The sequence below is a fragment of the Cervus canadensis genome, chromosome 10 (assembly GCF_019320065.1).
Source record: "Cervus canadensis isolate Bull #8, Minnesota chromosome 10, ASM1932006v1, whole genome shotgun sequence".
In the NCBI taxonomy this organism is placed as follows: Eukaryota; Metazoa; Chordata; class Mammalia; order Artiodactyla; family Cervidae; genus Cervus; species Cervus canadensis.
Genome location: NC_057395.1, coordinates 35923970 through 35938800, shown reverse-complemented (window position 1 = coordinate 35938800; position 14831 = coordinate 35923970). Strand labels below are relative to the sequence as shown.

Here is a 14831-nt window from a genome sequence, read left to right as displayed (position 1 = left end):
TGGCACCAGATATTTTTCCTGATCCAGAAAATCAAAAGCCTGAGTCCAAACATTCTCAGTCCAGTGAAAATATTCTGAAACCTCAGAAAAGTGCATGCCCCAGAGCCCCTCATCCTGACTTGTAATTTGGTCAGTGATAACCCGTTTTTAGAAAGGTTCGGGTGGTCCGATTTCCTCTGGGAACTCTGGAGGTTTCTTGGTTTCAGTTTCCGGGGTTTTCTGCTGGCCTCAGAGTTCCAGGGAAACTGAACTGGCTGAGGAAGCGAGCGCCAGCCGATGGGCTGCAGAAGGTGGTTTTGTGATGAAAAAGGAAAACTTAATTCACATTCCTTCTGCTTTCTTGATACCAGAGATTTGGCCTGAACACAGTCTGTGTGGAGAGGGAGGCTTTGAAAGTTTCATCCCTAATACACCTGCCTAAGAAAGATGCTCCACGGACAATTTCAAAACATTGCATAATGAGCTATACATCCTTTAGACGTGTCATTAGAGCTCCTGCCACCTCTTTGGGACGTCGGAACCACTAAGCATCAGGCAGCATCCTCCCTGAGGGCCCGAGTTGGCTGGGACCAGGGTGGAGTGCATCTCTGATTTCCACACGCTTTAATGCAGTTCTCTAATTTGAAGCATGCAAACTAGGTTTTCTCCCTTCGGAAAGATGATCCCATACAATTTGGTTGAGGAGCGATGCACATTTCACAGAAAAAGAGGATGGGGCCATCCAAAAGGGATAGAAATTGCTCAAATGAACAATTTGCATTTCCTCTCCTCCCTGGGGGGGGTGGAAATGAATGCAAAAACATCTGCTGTGAAAGCTAAAGTCTAAGCTTCAACTCCTCCCTATTTGGTACAGCAGAGTTTTAAGAGAGGCAAGCTGTATTTTTGTTGCTATTGTTTTGTTTAATGAACACACGGAGTGTGTCCGATACACAAGTGGTCCAGAACACCAGTAGGGAGACTGCGAATATAAAGTCAGGACGATTAGCTTGTAGCACAAGTTGGTGGAGGGTCCATGTGACAACGGAAATGGTCGAGGAGTATTGGCAAGCATCTCTGGGCAGCCAGGGTGGTCCCCCAGTCAGAGGAGCCATTACCCTGCCCTCAGTAATAATAACTAAAAGCCCAGCCTGTCTCCCTAAATGAGCAGACATCTTTTCCCACTTCTCCAGCCCCATCCAATATTTCTCCTTCCAAAGGTAGGACAAGCATATGTCTCTCTTGTTGTTGTTGTTGTGCCAACTCCTTTAACCAGCAGCAATCATTTATTCAGCTCAGAAGTCTGTGGGCAAGCCACTGGGTGGACTGAGCTGGGAGGTTCTACCGTGAGTCTTACTGGGCTCACAAAAAAATCCGAGTGCTCTGCCGCATCTCATAGTCTCTGATCCAACAACAGGCTGCTGGGACATGCCTGTGGTGGTCCCAGGAACCCAAAGAGAGGACAGCCCCAATGCTCAAGCTTCTGCTTGTGTCACAGAAAATGACATGGCAAAATCAGAGGCAAGGAGTAAAGAAACAGACTCTTTTACTTCTCAACTGGAGGAGCTGCAAAGTCACATTGGAAAGGGAGGTAGAAGGACTTTAGCTGCTTTGAAATCCATCAGTCAACAAGTGACAAAGTCAGACTCATCCAGATTTCAAAACCCATGTTCCTAATACTGATCCTGCAATGCCTCTCAAAAATGGATCCGTTCATAGTTTTCAAGATGACTGTCCCACTTTTTAAGGGAACTTGGCTTCTCTTAGTTTATAAGCCCCTGCTATCTTCAACCCTTGACAAGCATTAGTTCTCTCTGCTGTGTGCCCCTGGGTACCCCTGTTCTGTGCATTCATCCACAAGAACATTACACTATAATGAAGCATTTATCATAACACAGTATTTACTCTCTAGACTGGGGGTCCCCAATTCCCAGGTCACAGACTGGTACTGACCCACGACCTGTTAGGAACCAGGCTACACAGCAGGAAGCAAGTGGTGGGCAAGCGACTGAAGCCTCATCTGTATTTACAGCTGCTTCCCAACACTCACATTACCTCCTGAGCTCCAACTCCTGTCAGATCAGTGGTGGCCCTAGATTCTCATGGAGTGCAAACCCTACTGTCACTGTCTCCCATCACCCCCTGATGGGACCATCTAGTTCCAGGAAAACAAGCTCAGGGCTCCTCCTGACTCTGCATTATGGTGGGTTGTATAATTATTTCATTATATATCACAATATAATAATCATAGAGATATAGTGCACAATAAATGTAATGTGCTTGAAGCATCCTGAAACCACCACTCCTCTTCTGGTCCATGGAAAAATTGACTTCCATGAAACTGGTCCCTGGTGCCAAATAAGTAGGGGACCTCTGCTCTAGAAAGTGTAGGTATTCTGTCTAGCTACAGCCTTGATGCCTGGCCTAATCTTTGGTAAGCATGTGTTTCTTGAAGCTAATCAAGTAGAGGACAGTTTGAGATGGAGGTGGAGAGTCACTTCTCCAAGGTCAGTATATTCAGACCTTCTCTGACTGTTTTGGAGGAACCCAGGGAGCCCCCATGGGTATCAGATGGGAATTTCTCCCTCCCAGCTGCAGAGCCATCCATTGTGGGAAAAATCCAGCAATACCAGGTCTGGAGCTCCATATCCAATCACTGTTGTTCAGTTGCCAAGTTGTGTACAACTTTTTGTGTCCCTGTAGACTGCAGCATGCCAGGCTTCCCTGTCTTTCACTATCTACCGGAGATTGCTCATATTCATGTCCATTGAGTTGGTGATGCCATCCAACCATCCCATCCTCTGTCTTCCCTATCTCCTCCTGCCTTCAATCTTTCCCAGCATCAGGATCTTTTCCAATGAATTGGCTCTTTGCATCAGGTGGCCGAAGTATTGGAGCTTCAGCATCTGTCCTTCCAATGAATATTCAGGTTTAATTTCCTTTAGGATTGACTGGTTTGATCTCCTTGCTGTCCAAGGGGCTCTCAAGAATCTTCTCCAGGACAGGTATTTTATCAAATGCCAAACACAAGTTGGTTTTCTTCTTTCCATTCAGAGTTGCTTTAACACAAGTTGATTTTCTTTCCATTCAGAGTTGCGTTTGCTGATTTCATTAGGCCCCTGAGCTTGGCATCAAGACCAATTAGAAGATAATGACGCTAAAGTTTGGGAGTGTGTAGGGCTAAACGGATAAAAGCCATCATTCTGTAGATCTGAGTGGAGCTTTCTGGCAGGAGTCACTTTCCAGCACCAAAGCCACTGGGACTTTATCTATAAGATGCTTTGACCTTTTAGCTGATATAGCTGCTTCGGTATGATTTGCAAATGTATCTGAAGTTTTTCAGCCATGATCTTGATTTATCCTTTCTTTTTCTCTCTCCTCTGTGTCTTCAGTCAGACTATTCTCTGAGTGTAGTTCCGTTCCATTGGCTGAAGATGTTAGAAGCGAGGGCTGGGTTCAGATCTATCTCGGTCCAGCCTGCTTGCCTCTCGTGATGAAGGAATTCTGTGCAAAGACCTTATCATTGCTGATCTTGGCACATTCCAATGGCCTGACTGTGTGGGCCCCAGACGAGCCCCCACTGTGGCCAGCTGGATGGATGTCACCAGGGAAACCCTCTCATCTCAGAGGGTCACTTCCTTTCTCAGGCTACAGCCTCGAGCGCGGTGTCGACTGGGGCTGGGAAAGTAGGTTGAAGCAGAACTGGAAGGGAACGAGGCAGAGTGCATGTGGAGGTGTCTGCGATCCACAGTGCAACAGATACCTCGTCTCTGCTGAGAGTGACTTTGGAATTATCTCCGTTTGTCTTCAGTTACTGAACGTCACGTGCTGTGGTTCCAGCCATGTAATTCACCCAAATCTGCACAGATGAACTGGCTTTTCACATCCAAATGTCTTTTCTAAGAATAAGTGTATTTCTATCTTGTGGTCTCATGTCTCCAAATATTGCCAAGTGTGTATGCCCAGGGTGTGGATACAGTGGGGCCAAAGCTGAGCTGCCATCTGCATGCAGACATGTTCCTTATACGTCCTCCTCTGCCAGTTTGCTGCCTGAAACCCTCAAATGGGAAACAAAATTTTTAATTCTACCATCTGAACCAAGGACTCTGCCAAGAGGAGAAGATGGAAAACATCCCACGAAGATTATAATGATGTGCAGATTCTTGTCTGAGGTTAAGCTTTGTAGGCAATTGATGGTGGGGAGGGGCAAGGAGTGGCCAAGAGCAGGAGGGTCCTTGGGTCCCAGAAAAAACAAGAGGAAATCCCATCGACAGAGGAACCTGGCGGGCTGCTGTCCATGGGGTTGCAAGAGTCGGACACGACTTAGCGACCAAACCACTATCGCCGCCATCTAGGAGGGCACCAAAGGGACAGGGAGGAAAATGAGGACAGCATCACCTAGGCTACCCCTTGCCTGGCTTATCAGTGGATGAGTCTATCATCGGCAGAGCAGGCCTGCAGGCAAGGATGCTCCATGGATGGGAAGGTGCCTGTCTCCATTCCAAGGTCAATAGCACACAAAACTGGATTTGTGTCCAGTTCACCCTGAAGTTTGCTGGTCATCCCACGTACAGCAGAGCCCAAAGGAGCTGACTCAATCAGGAGATCCAGTCCCATGTAGCTGGTTATAGACACAAGGACATGGCCATTGGTTTCCAAACCTTTGCTCCTGATGGATACCTTCAAGGGCAGGTATCCACAGGCCCATGACCAACCTGGGTCTCTAGGTAGCATCTACTCTTGATCCACCCATCTGACCCATTCCACCAAGTTCCTCCGCCACCCTAGCCGAAATAACCTTTAACATAGTCCAGGCAGAGGATCTTATCAGAAAGAGGGTTTCTCTGCCCTGTGATTTCTGTCTCTGTGCCTGACTTAACCAGGCGAGCACCTCCACAAGTCTGTTCTCCTTGATGGCCCTAGTGTGAAGCAAACATAAAGGACCCACGTGTAGCCCCTTTTCATAATCATTTCTGAACGCTTTTGCCAACAAATACAGGCAGAGCCCATGGTGTGTAAGTACAATGGAAATTCAAGTATTGAAACGACTGGGGATGGACTTGATCTAGACCTGCGGCCATGCTGAAGAGACGGATCCCAGCTGGTTGACCCTTCAGCTTGGAAAAAAACTGCAAGAGTTTCCCAAAGTCCTGGAACCACCAGCTGTATTCAAAATATTGTGCCTGTTCTATTTACAATAGCCTATTTTAGTAAGTATTTTATTTATAATTTATTTACATGGAAGCAACCTAAATGTCCATCAGTAGATGAATGGATAAAGATGTGGTATATATACAATGGAATTGTATAAATGTATAAATGGAATAGAAAGAATAAAATAATGCCATTTGCAGCAATATGGGTGGGCCTAGAGATGATCATACTAAGGGACATCAGTCAGAAAGACAAATACCATGTGATGTCACTTATATGTGGGATCGAAAATATGACACAAAGGAACTTATCTATAAAACAGAAACAGAATCACAGACGTAGAAAACAGGCTTGTGGTTGCCGAGGGGGTGGGGGTGGAGGAGGGATAGAGTGAGGGGGTTAGCAGATGTAAGCTAATATATATAGGATGGATAAACAACAAGGTCCTTCTGTATAGCACAGGAAATTATATTCAATATCCTGTGATAAACCATAATGGAAACGAATATAAAAAGAATGCATATATATGTACAAAATCATTTTGCTTAACAGTATTTAGCTTCACTATCAACATTTGTTTCAGCATAATTAAAGCCATTTCATTCCTTAAAAAAATGGACAATCTTATATTCATATTTATGGTCTTAGTTCCAGAGTGCCTTTTAATTCTTTACCATTTCATCTTTTTTCTTTCTTTTAAATCATGTAACATATGGAAAGAAAATGGAAAGATTACTCACTTGACTGGAATCAGGTTTGAAATCACTCTGAATATATTTCCTAACGCTTCCTCATTGATTGCCTTGGAAATAAATAACCCCAAGTGGTAGCATCATATTTATATTTCTAAGCTAGGAGGATTTCTCTTATTACTCTGCTTCTAAAATAAATTCCCAAGAAAGTGCGTTAAGTATCAAAATAGCGTTTTCAATATCTGCCAACCTAATGTTCACATCTCAGCAAGAAAGCATGTAACCAGTGAGTAAACTGCCTCTTTGTCAAACAGAAATGTGGCAAATTCTAAGGTGGCTCCTTTTCAACTAAATTGTCTCAGCACGCAGAGCAGCAGGGAGAGGGTTTGCTATAGGACACGGGCAAAAACCCAATCTTTAGATGATTTTTCCAGGAGGGTATTATATTAAGTTCCAGGGAGAAATGATGAGATATTCTCAGTGAAATGGCACATTTTCTTTCAGAATCACCCGCTCCATTTAAATGCATTTGCTCCTCCAGAATGCGTCCCCGATGGGCCACTGGGTCACACACGGAGTCCCCGGGATGCAAATGAATTCTGTAACCTGACTGGCTGCTCCCGATTTCCAGGAGGCCTGACCTTCTCTGGATGCACCCCGACTCCACATACATGCTTTTTAAGAGACACGATTTTGTCTTGTCTGAGCACAATATAATTAGAAAGCAATCTGGCCCACCCACGCAGCTGCCAGGGTCACTTGGCACGGCCTCCACCTGCCTCTGATGGGGTTGCCCTGGCTGTCCTTGGCTGTCCTCCGAGACATCTCAGGGCTCAGGGATCCCGGGCGGCGCTTGCCTGGAGCCCAGGCTTGGCCAGACTCACAGAGAGTCAGGTGTTGTCTGCTGGGAGCCCTGGCGGTTAGACGGGATGGAGCCCACAGCAACCGTGTTCCACGTGGCCTTGGGCAGCATAAAGGAGCCTCAACCACCTGACATGAGCTGCCCACCACTCCACCCAAAGGCAGACGGCTTCCCGGGGCATGTGCAGGCAGGCATGCTCAGTCACTCTCCTTCTTTGTGACCCCATGGACCGTAGGCCTCCAGGCTCCTCTGTCCATGGGGTTTTCCAGGCAAGAATACTGGAGTGGGTTGCCATTTCCTCCTCCAGGGGATCTTCCTCATCCAGGGATTGAACCTGTGTCTCTTGCGTTGCAGGTGGATTCTTTACCACTGAGCCATGGTGGCAGCCAACCAGGAACACATCCAAACCCCAATCCCTTCATCCCATCACTCACAAACTTTCTCTGCAGCCTCTAAATCCCAGTCCCCCAGTCCCCCTTTTAACCCAGCTATTTCTCTCTCCCCCAATAAGACCCCATGCCCCATCAAACCAGCCTTTTCTTTCTGCTCTAAATGACCTAAAATTTCTGGTCTCTGTCCCCAAACACTTTAACAGCCTCAACAGTTATTTCCATGCTCAATTTCACATCCTCCAATTCAAGTATTATTCTATAGCCAGATTTCTTTTCCAAAAACATACCTTTTGTCATGTTACAATGTCATTCTCCTGTTCACAGACTTCCAGTGGCTTCTCATGGTCTCAAGTTTCCTTAGTTGGGTGCTTTGGCCTGCTGGCTATTTGTGTAAATAAAGTTTTATTGGCACCTAGTCACTCCCATTCATTTACATACTGTTTATAGCTGTGTTGATGCTATGGTGGCAGAGCTGAGTCATTGTGACAGACCCTACATGGCTTGGAAAACCTAAAATATCATTTGTCTCTTTATAGAAAATATTGGCTGACCCCTGCTCTAAAATGTGGTCCCAAATTTCCTTTCCAGTTTCATGTCTTTAGAGCCTGGGCTCTCCTGCCTTTCACACCTTGATTCCCACTAGTCCACTCTCTGCTGGGGGAAACGTTCCCCTCCAGGCCCACTCCAAATGGACCCTACTCACAAATGCTTTCCTGACTCCTGTTTCCATGTCATCCCTCCCTCCTTTGGACCCGTCAGGGCTTGTGATGGCATTTTGCATGTTCTGACTTTTATTGTAAATATTACTGTGTGTTTAAGTGTTGCTTCCCCTCCCACCCCAGGCAAGGTTTGAAGCTCCTAGGGGGCAGGAACCAGGTCTCAACCACATTAAGCTCTCAGCCTAGCTTCCTGCAGTGTCATTCAATAGTTATTTGGAGACTTACTTGACTGAAAAACTGGGATTCTTTTCTTTCGGTGGCTTCCAGAGTAAATCACCAACCTCCTCCAAATGCCCATGGGCATCCAACACCACCCAATACAAGGGGAAGTTGGAGTGAAAGGAGTCAGTGGTCTTAACTGACTTGAGTTCAAATATCTTACTGTTAGCAAAATTTTTTAAAATGACCACGTTGTAAGGGCCCTTCCCAGCACTGTGGAAGGAGCCACTGCAAGTGAGGGGCTCTCAGCTTTATCAGCTTCTTGGCAATTTACCTCTGTATCTAGGCGTCACTCAGGTATGAAGGCTTTAATGTGATTGCGCACAGAGCACTGACCTGAGAGATACATGCTCTGTGCTAATGAGGGCTCCAGGGCCAGCTGGCACTCTCATCACTCAGGCATCCCCATGGATAATGAGAGCCTTATTCTACACTTTCCCTTTAATCTGGGTTTTTTAATTTTGCAGATTCACCATGGGAAACTGGTAGTTTCTCAAAAAGCAAAGTGTAGAATTACTGTATGACCTTGCAATTCCACTCTTCAGTATATACCCCAAAATAATTGAAAAGTAGAAACTGGAAAAGATACTTACACAGCCATGTTCATAGAAGCATTACTCACAAATGTAGCCAAAAGGCAGAAGAAACCTAATGACCTTCAGCAAATGAATGAGTAAACAATATATATGCCTATGATGGAATATTATGCAGCCATAAAAAAGAATGCTTTGGTGCATGGTACAACATGGACAGACCTTGAAAATATTAGGCTATGTAAAATAAGACACAATAGGACACATATTTTGTAATTCCACTTACATGAAATATCTAGAACAGGAAAATTCTTAGAGACAGCAAATAGATTAGAGCTTACGAAGGGCTGAAAGAAGAAGGAAGAGGAAATTATTATTTAATTGTTTTGAGAGGTTCTGTTTGGGATGATGAAAAAGTTTGGGAAATATATAGTGATAATGGCTTACAACGCTGTGAATATAATTAATGCCATGGAATTGTACTCTTAAAAATTATTAAAGTGGTAAATTTGTGCTATGTGTATTTTGTCACAATAGAAACACCCCCCCAAAAGTGAGGTAGTATCTGATCATCAGAAATGAATTTGTTCAGATCAGGTTATTCATGCGTTAAAAAATAACTGGCAGAATCTTTTGCATGAAAGTATTTATCTAAAATGATTGCAATCTCTGGAATAAGAACTCTGTAGAGCTCATATACAAAAAAATCTTGCAGGTTAACTACTAAGCCAAATAAAATTGATATTAACCTGACGTACATTCTCTGATCCTCCCTCCACTTGTCAACAATCAACCGTGGATGAATTCAATGGCAGTGAAGATACAGGTTTTGAGAAACAGTGTGGCTTGTGTTTGTTTGCCAATGTTATTTTCAAAAAAAGACAAACTTACTTGGTGGCGATTTGCCTAGGCTAATTTCTTTCAGACCCTGAACTCTCTGAAGTCTGTTTAATATAACTCCTTGGCTATCTGTATAGACCCTGACAGCCGGCTGGAGGCGAGAGGTAACGGGGCAGCCTCGCAGAGGTTCATCCAGAGCATAAAAGCTTTAATAAGGGAGGATCATTAGGTGAGTGGGAGACCACATGCCACCTAGACATCGCGAGCATCCCTCTAAATGTATCTGCTGCCTCTGCCTCCCCTCCCCCATCCCAGGTTCCGTCACCCTCTCAGTTGCTTTCTCTAGGATACGTTCAGAACCTGCATTTATGTCGGATAAATAATGTTTGGTGCAGCAACAAATCTGAGCTGGTTTAGCACAATCAGAGTTTTGTTTTTCATTCCATCACAATCTGAGACACTTAGGAAGGCAGGCTTCTACGAAGTTGATCAGGAATCTGAGCTCTATCCACTGGGGTTCCCCCATTCTCTCTGGCTTTGGGGTCATCTATTGGATCCTCTGCATGTGACCAGGAGACAGGACAGCAGGATGGTGGAGATGGCTGAGGTGGGTTTTCTGGGCTTAGCATGGAAGTGATGCATGTCTCTTCTGCCTCCAACCCATTGGCCAGGACTGAGTCACATGACCCCCACCTAGCTGCAAAGGAGTCTGGGAAATAGGTTTGTCTGGGTCCTTAACAGGGTTTCCCCCAGGGGGATTTATATATATATAACCAGCCAATCATTGCTCTTCCCATCCTTTGTCCTGCTTTATCCTCACTCTACCAGGAGACCAGAATAGCCTTGCCTTCCAAGGAGAGGAAATAGAGGCACAGAAACCTTGAACTCAAGGCTCCAGCCTGGATAAAGACTGCAACCAGGAGTGCTCTTCCACTTTCCACGGTGGGGCAAGGCCACCTTCTTTGGTGACTTGCTCCAGGGTGGACTGGGACAGCCTCTGCTCAGAGGGAAACTCGCTTGGAACATCTGGGCTCCAGATGTGCTGGCTTCTTTCATGCCTCCGAGTGCAGGGGAAGGTATTGGTCTTAAGCCCTAAAATCCTGTGGAGTCTGCTTTTTGTCTCCGAGAGGTCTTCCCTTCTCTCTGCACTCTTTGAGGACTGAATTCAGCCCTCAAAGAGCCAGCCTTCTTCAACAGCTGACAGAGAATTCTCAGCGGAGAACAGTTGATTTTGGACCAATTCCTGCTGTCAGTCCTGCAAAGCCCAAGCTTCCTGACCTATAGGGCATGCTGACAACCCCATCTGTGTTTGCAGTTAGTTATTGGAGGGGCTTCATTGTAAAAAGTTTGTCGAAAGTTAAGCTGGATGGTGCACAGAAAAAGATGCATTCATCAGGCTGATTCTTCCACTCTCTGCCCTCTTTCTTGTGGCTTTGTTGACAGACCCACACAATGTGTGTTGCCAGGATATGAAGACACAATCCACAAAAAATACCTTTTGCTTCCTCTCTGTGTAGGTTTCCATCCATGCATCTATCTTGGCATTTTATTTCTCATGAAAGTGATTCTAAGGTTGAGGTTTACCTCTACTGCATGATCTCTTAATTCATAATATGAATAACAATGTGGAGAGTTGAGTTGATTCACAAATGGTCATTCATAGTGGGATTTGGGGAAAGGAAAGTGCACTGTGTGTGGCTTTAACTTTTCAAAGTTGAGATCAATACGATCACACCTTCAAACTTTTTTCCCAATGTAGTTTTTGGTCATACAGCCCTGAACTGGATGGATGGTGTGCTGACTGCCAGAGGGGTTTTTTATGTTTGTACATAGCTCATTACTAAAGATACTTTACAAAAACTGTGAGGAAAGTAAGTATTTGTTACATTAATACAATACATAAGAGCAGAGAGGTTCAATAATACACTTGCTTTAAGATAAGGGAATACACATGGTGTATACACATGGTGGTCCAGTGGTTAAGACTCTGTGCTTCCACTGCAGGGGCACAATTTCAGTCTCTGTTCAGAGAACTAAGATCTCTGCATGCCAAGGGGCCAAAAATATTTTTTTTTTCTCTTGAGCTGAATAAAAACAAATATACAGCATATTAACTAAAGATTAGGGAATATAGCTATCACCTATTCAGGTGAGAGGTCTGAGATCTGTGTTTTGTTTTGTTTCTCACTATTTGTGAAATTTTACTCTCTCAGGTTTTCTTCCTCTGTACCATAGTGGAGAAGAAAGGGATTTGCTTTTGAGGGATGGTTTCAGATGCAAGGAATAGCATTTCTGACCAAAAGTGAGGTTTACTTTCTCACACAGGAAGACATCCTGGATATAGAGTTGTGGGAAGGTTGACCAATTCAATGGCATAAACAATATATTTTGCCCTGCAGTCCTCAACTGTGCCTCCTCATAACCACAAGATGGATGCTGCAGCTCCAGACATCACATCCTCACAGAACTAAGGCCAAAGGCTGAAAGGTCTTTCCTCTTTTCAGGAAATATATTGCTTAGAATCCCCCAGCAGACTTTTACTTGTATCTCATTGGCCTAAAGGGAGTTCACTCTTATCCTTAATATAATCATTGGCAAAGTGGAATGGGATTATCATAACTGGTTTAGACCAGTGGTGCTCAAACTTCAGCGTGAATTGGAATCTCCTGGGGGCCTTATTAAAATACAAATTGCTGTGTTCCTGCACCAAAGTTTCTGATTTACTATATTCAGAATGGAGCCTAGTAAATTTGCATTTCTAATAAGTTGCCAGGTCATCCCACTGATGCTGGTCCAGGGAATCATACTTTGGTTGGTTGAGACAGATCTTGATTCATTTCCTAGGGCTGGAGACAACTGGAGGAAAACATTAGGACCAAATTAGCAGAAGAGAACTTGCTAGGCCGGCACCCTGTCCCGTCCACTGCACGTTTTCTTGTATTTCCCCCTGCATTTTCTGGGTATACTTCTAGACTCTTTGGCCTTTTCTGGACCATTGCAGATTAGATAGCTTTATGGAAATTGTTTTTATTAATTTGATTCCTACAGAAAGTCTTTTTTCCTTTGAAACTAACATAAATTCTAAGTCCATCAGTGTGTACAACTTAAATTATGTGGAGCTTAAATTATTTGTTTCAATATCTACTACCTTTTGACCTTCTCTGTAAAATGTCATCAGTCTTTGCGTTTGCTCAGTCATCCAGTTTATTAGAACCATCTTAAGATCCTCCTTGGCTCTTACCAAGCTAAACACTTTTGAGTCATCAGCAGATTCTTTCACACTATCCTTCACTTCATCCTCTAGGTCATTGACAAGTATATTGAGCTAAATTACTGGAACTACCTACCAACTTGAACTTCAGGCACTAGCAGCATCTGAAACAATGTAACAGGTGTGGCATCAGCCTTCAATCAGTGTATCAGTTTCATATACTAAAAAAAGTCCAGATAGGCTTTCCTGGTGGTCCAGTGGTTAAGAATCCACTTCGGACTGCAAGGGACACCAGTTCAATCCCTGGTCCGGGAAGATCCCACATGCCTCAGGGTAACTGAGTCCATGTGCAACAACTACTGACCCTCATGCCTAGAGCCTGTGCTCCACCATAAGAGGAGCCACCACAATGAGAAGCCTGTACACCCCAACTAGAGAAGCCTCCACTCTCCAAAACTAGAGAATGCCTGAGTGGAGCAAAAATGACCCAGCACATAAATAAATTAAATCAATATTTTTTAAAAAGAAAACACAAATCATCTGAACCTAATGATTTGTGTGTTTAAAAAAGAAGTCTGGACTCCCCTGGTGGACCAAAGGTTAAGAAACCGCCTGCCAATGCAGGGGATATGGGTTCAATCCCCGGTCTGGGAGGATCCCACATGGCGAGAGGCAACTAGGCCTATGAGTCACAACTACTGAGCTTGCATGCCTAGAGCCCATGCTCTGCAACAAGAGAAGCTACCACAACGAGAAGCCTGCCCACTGCAACCAAGAGTAGCCCTTGCTTGCTGCATCTAGAAAAATCCCACCCATAGCAATGAAAGACCCAGTGTATCCAATGTAAAAAAATGTGCATGTTTGATTCCATTGTTTCCTGTGCAGAGTTTGTAGCAGTTACATAGAAACAGATATAAACATAATTATATAGAAAGAAACTTCTCCTGCCCAAAATTCCATGTAAATGACAACATTTTTGAGACCACTTTGGAGATTTGGGCACTAAATGTGGAGATTTGTTTCTAAAGACACCCTCTCAATCCCATGCCTAAAGATCTAGCTAGCTGATACGAAATTCCATTAGAAAGTCACTCCTTGGAGTAAAAAAGCATCTCATTTAAAATAAGTGTCTCTTGAAAGGTTACGATTAAGAGAGCTAACTCTGGACATATATACAAACCTGAGTGAGAGTCCATTTAGTAATCCTCATTCCTCCCCGCTGTGATCTCTACGCTGAGGGATGAAGGATGGAGACAAGGAATGGACTGACTTGGGAATTCAGGGAAGCAAACTACTCAGGGAGGGAATTCCAAGTGGGCCCTGGGCAGCCAGGGTGTGATGGGGGAACTGGGTGTGATGCTTGTAAGGAAAAAGGCCCAGAAGCGAGCAGTGCAGGTAGAAGTGTGAACACATGCCTCTCACAGTTTGATCCCAAGACAGCCCTGTTTAGTAACATAATGTACATCTTAATAAAGAGTCCTGGGATGTTCTTATGATTAGAGGAATGTTAATTCCTGAACTCCAGGCCAGACTTTTTCCCCTCACTTTCTGGCCAGAACACATTGATGGGGCCCATGTCTGTTTTTAAAGCCTCATCTTAGTCCTTATCTCAACCAAGCCCCACAGGACTGGATTCCAAGATGAAGAAGCTAAGTTATGAGGAATTTTTAGGTGATTCACCAAAGGCCATATGGTTAATACCAAGATTTGGTGGTCAGTGCTGCTTCTATCACACCATGTGGTCTATAGGATCAGGGCTGCTATGGATGGTTGTGCAGCCTGTGCACTGCACAAAGGCACCCAGCTGATGGATGACAGAGCAGCAGGAACCAGGAGTCCTTTTGTAAGTAACAAAAAAGTCTCAAATGTACTAGCTTCATTGTTACTGCTGTTCGGTCACTATATCATGTCTGACTCTTTGTGACCCCATGGATTGCAGCATGCCAGGATTTCCTGTGCTTCACTATCTCCTGAAGTTTGTTCAAACTCACATCCATTGAGTCGGTGATGCTATCTAACCATCTCATCCAATGCTGTTCCCTTTTCCTCCTGCCTTCTACCTTTCCCAACATCATCGTCCTTTCCAACGAGTCAGCTCCTCGCATCAGGTGGCCAAAGTATTGGAACTTCAGCTTCAGCATCAGTCCTTCCAATGAATATTCAGGGTTGATTTCCTTTAGAATTGACTGGTTTGATCTCCTTGCAGTCCAAGGGACTCTTAAGAGTCTTCTCC

The 14831-nt window shown here is 44.5% G+C and overlaps 1 long non-coding RNA gene across 1 annotated transcript in view; it reads right to left on the bottom strand.

The window, feature by feature from the left end:
- LOC122448176 overlaps nt 1–14831 on the bottom strand; it is a 163143-nt gene that overhangs the window by 14706 nt on the left and 133606 nt on the right. Inside the window, exon 3 of the long non-coding RNA XR_006271533.1 lies at nt 7364–7458. This is a non-coding gene — a long non-coding RNA (uncharacterized LOC122448176). The remainder of the gene's footprint in view (nt 1–7363; nt 7459–14831) is intronic.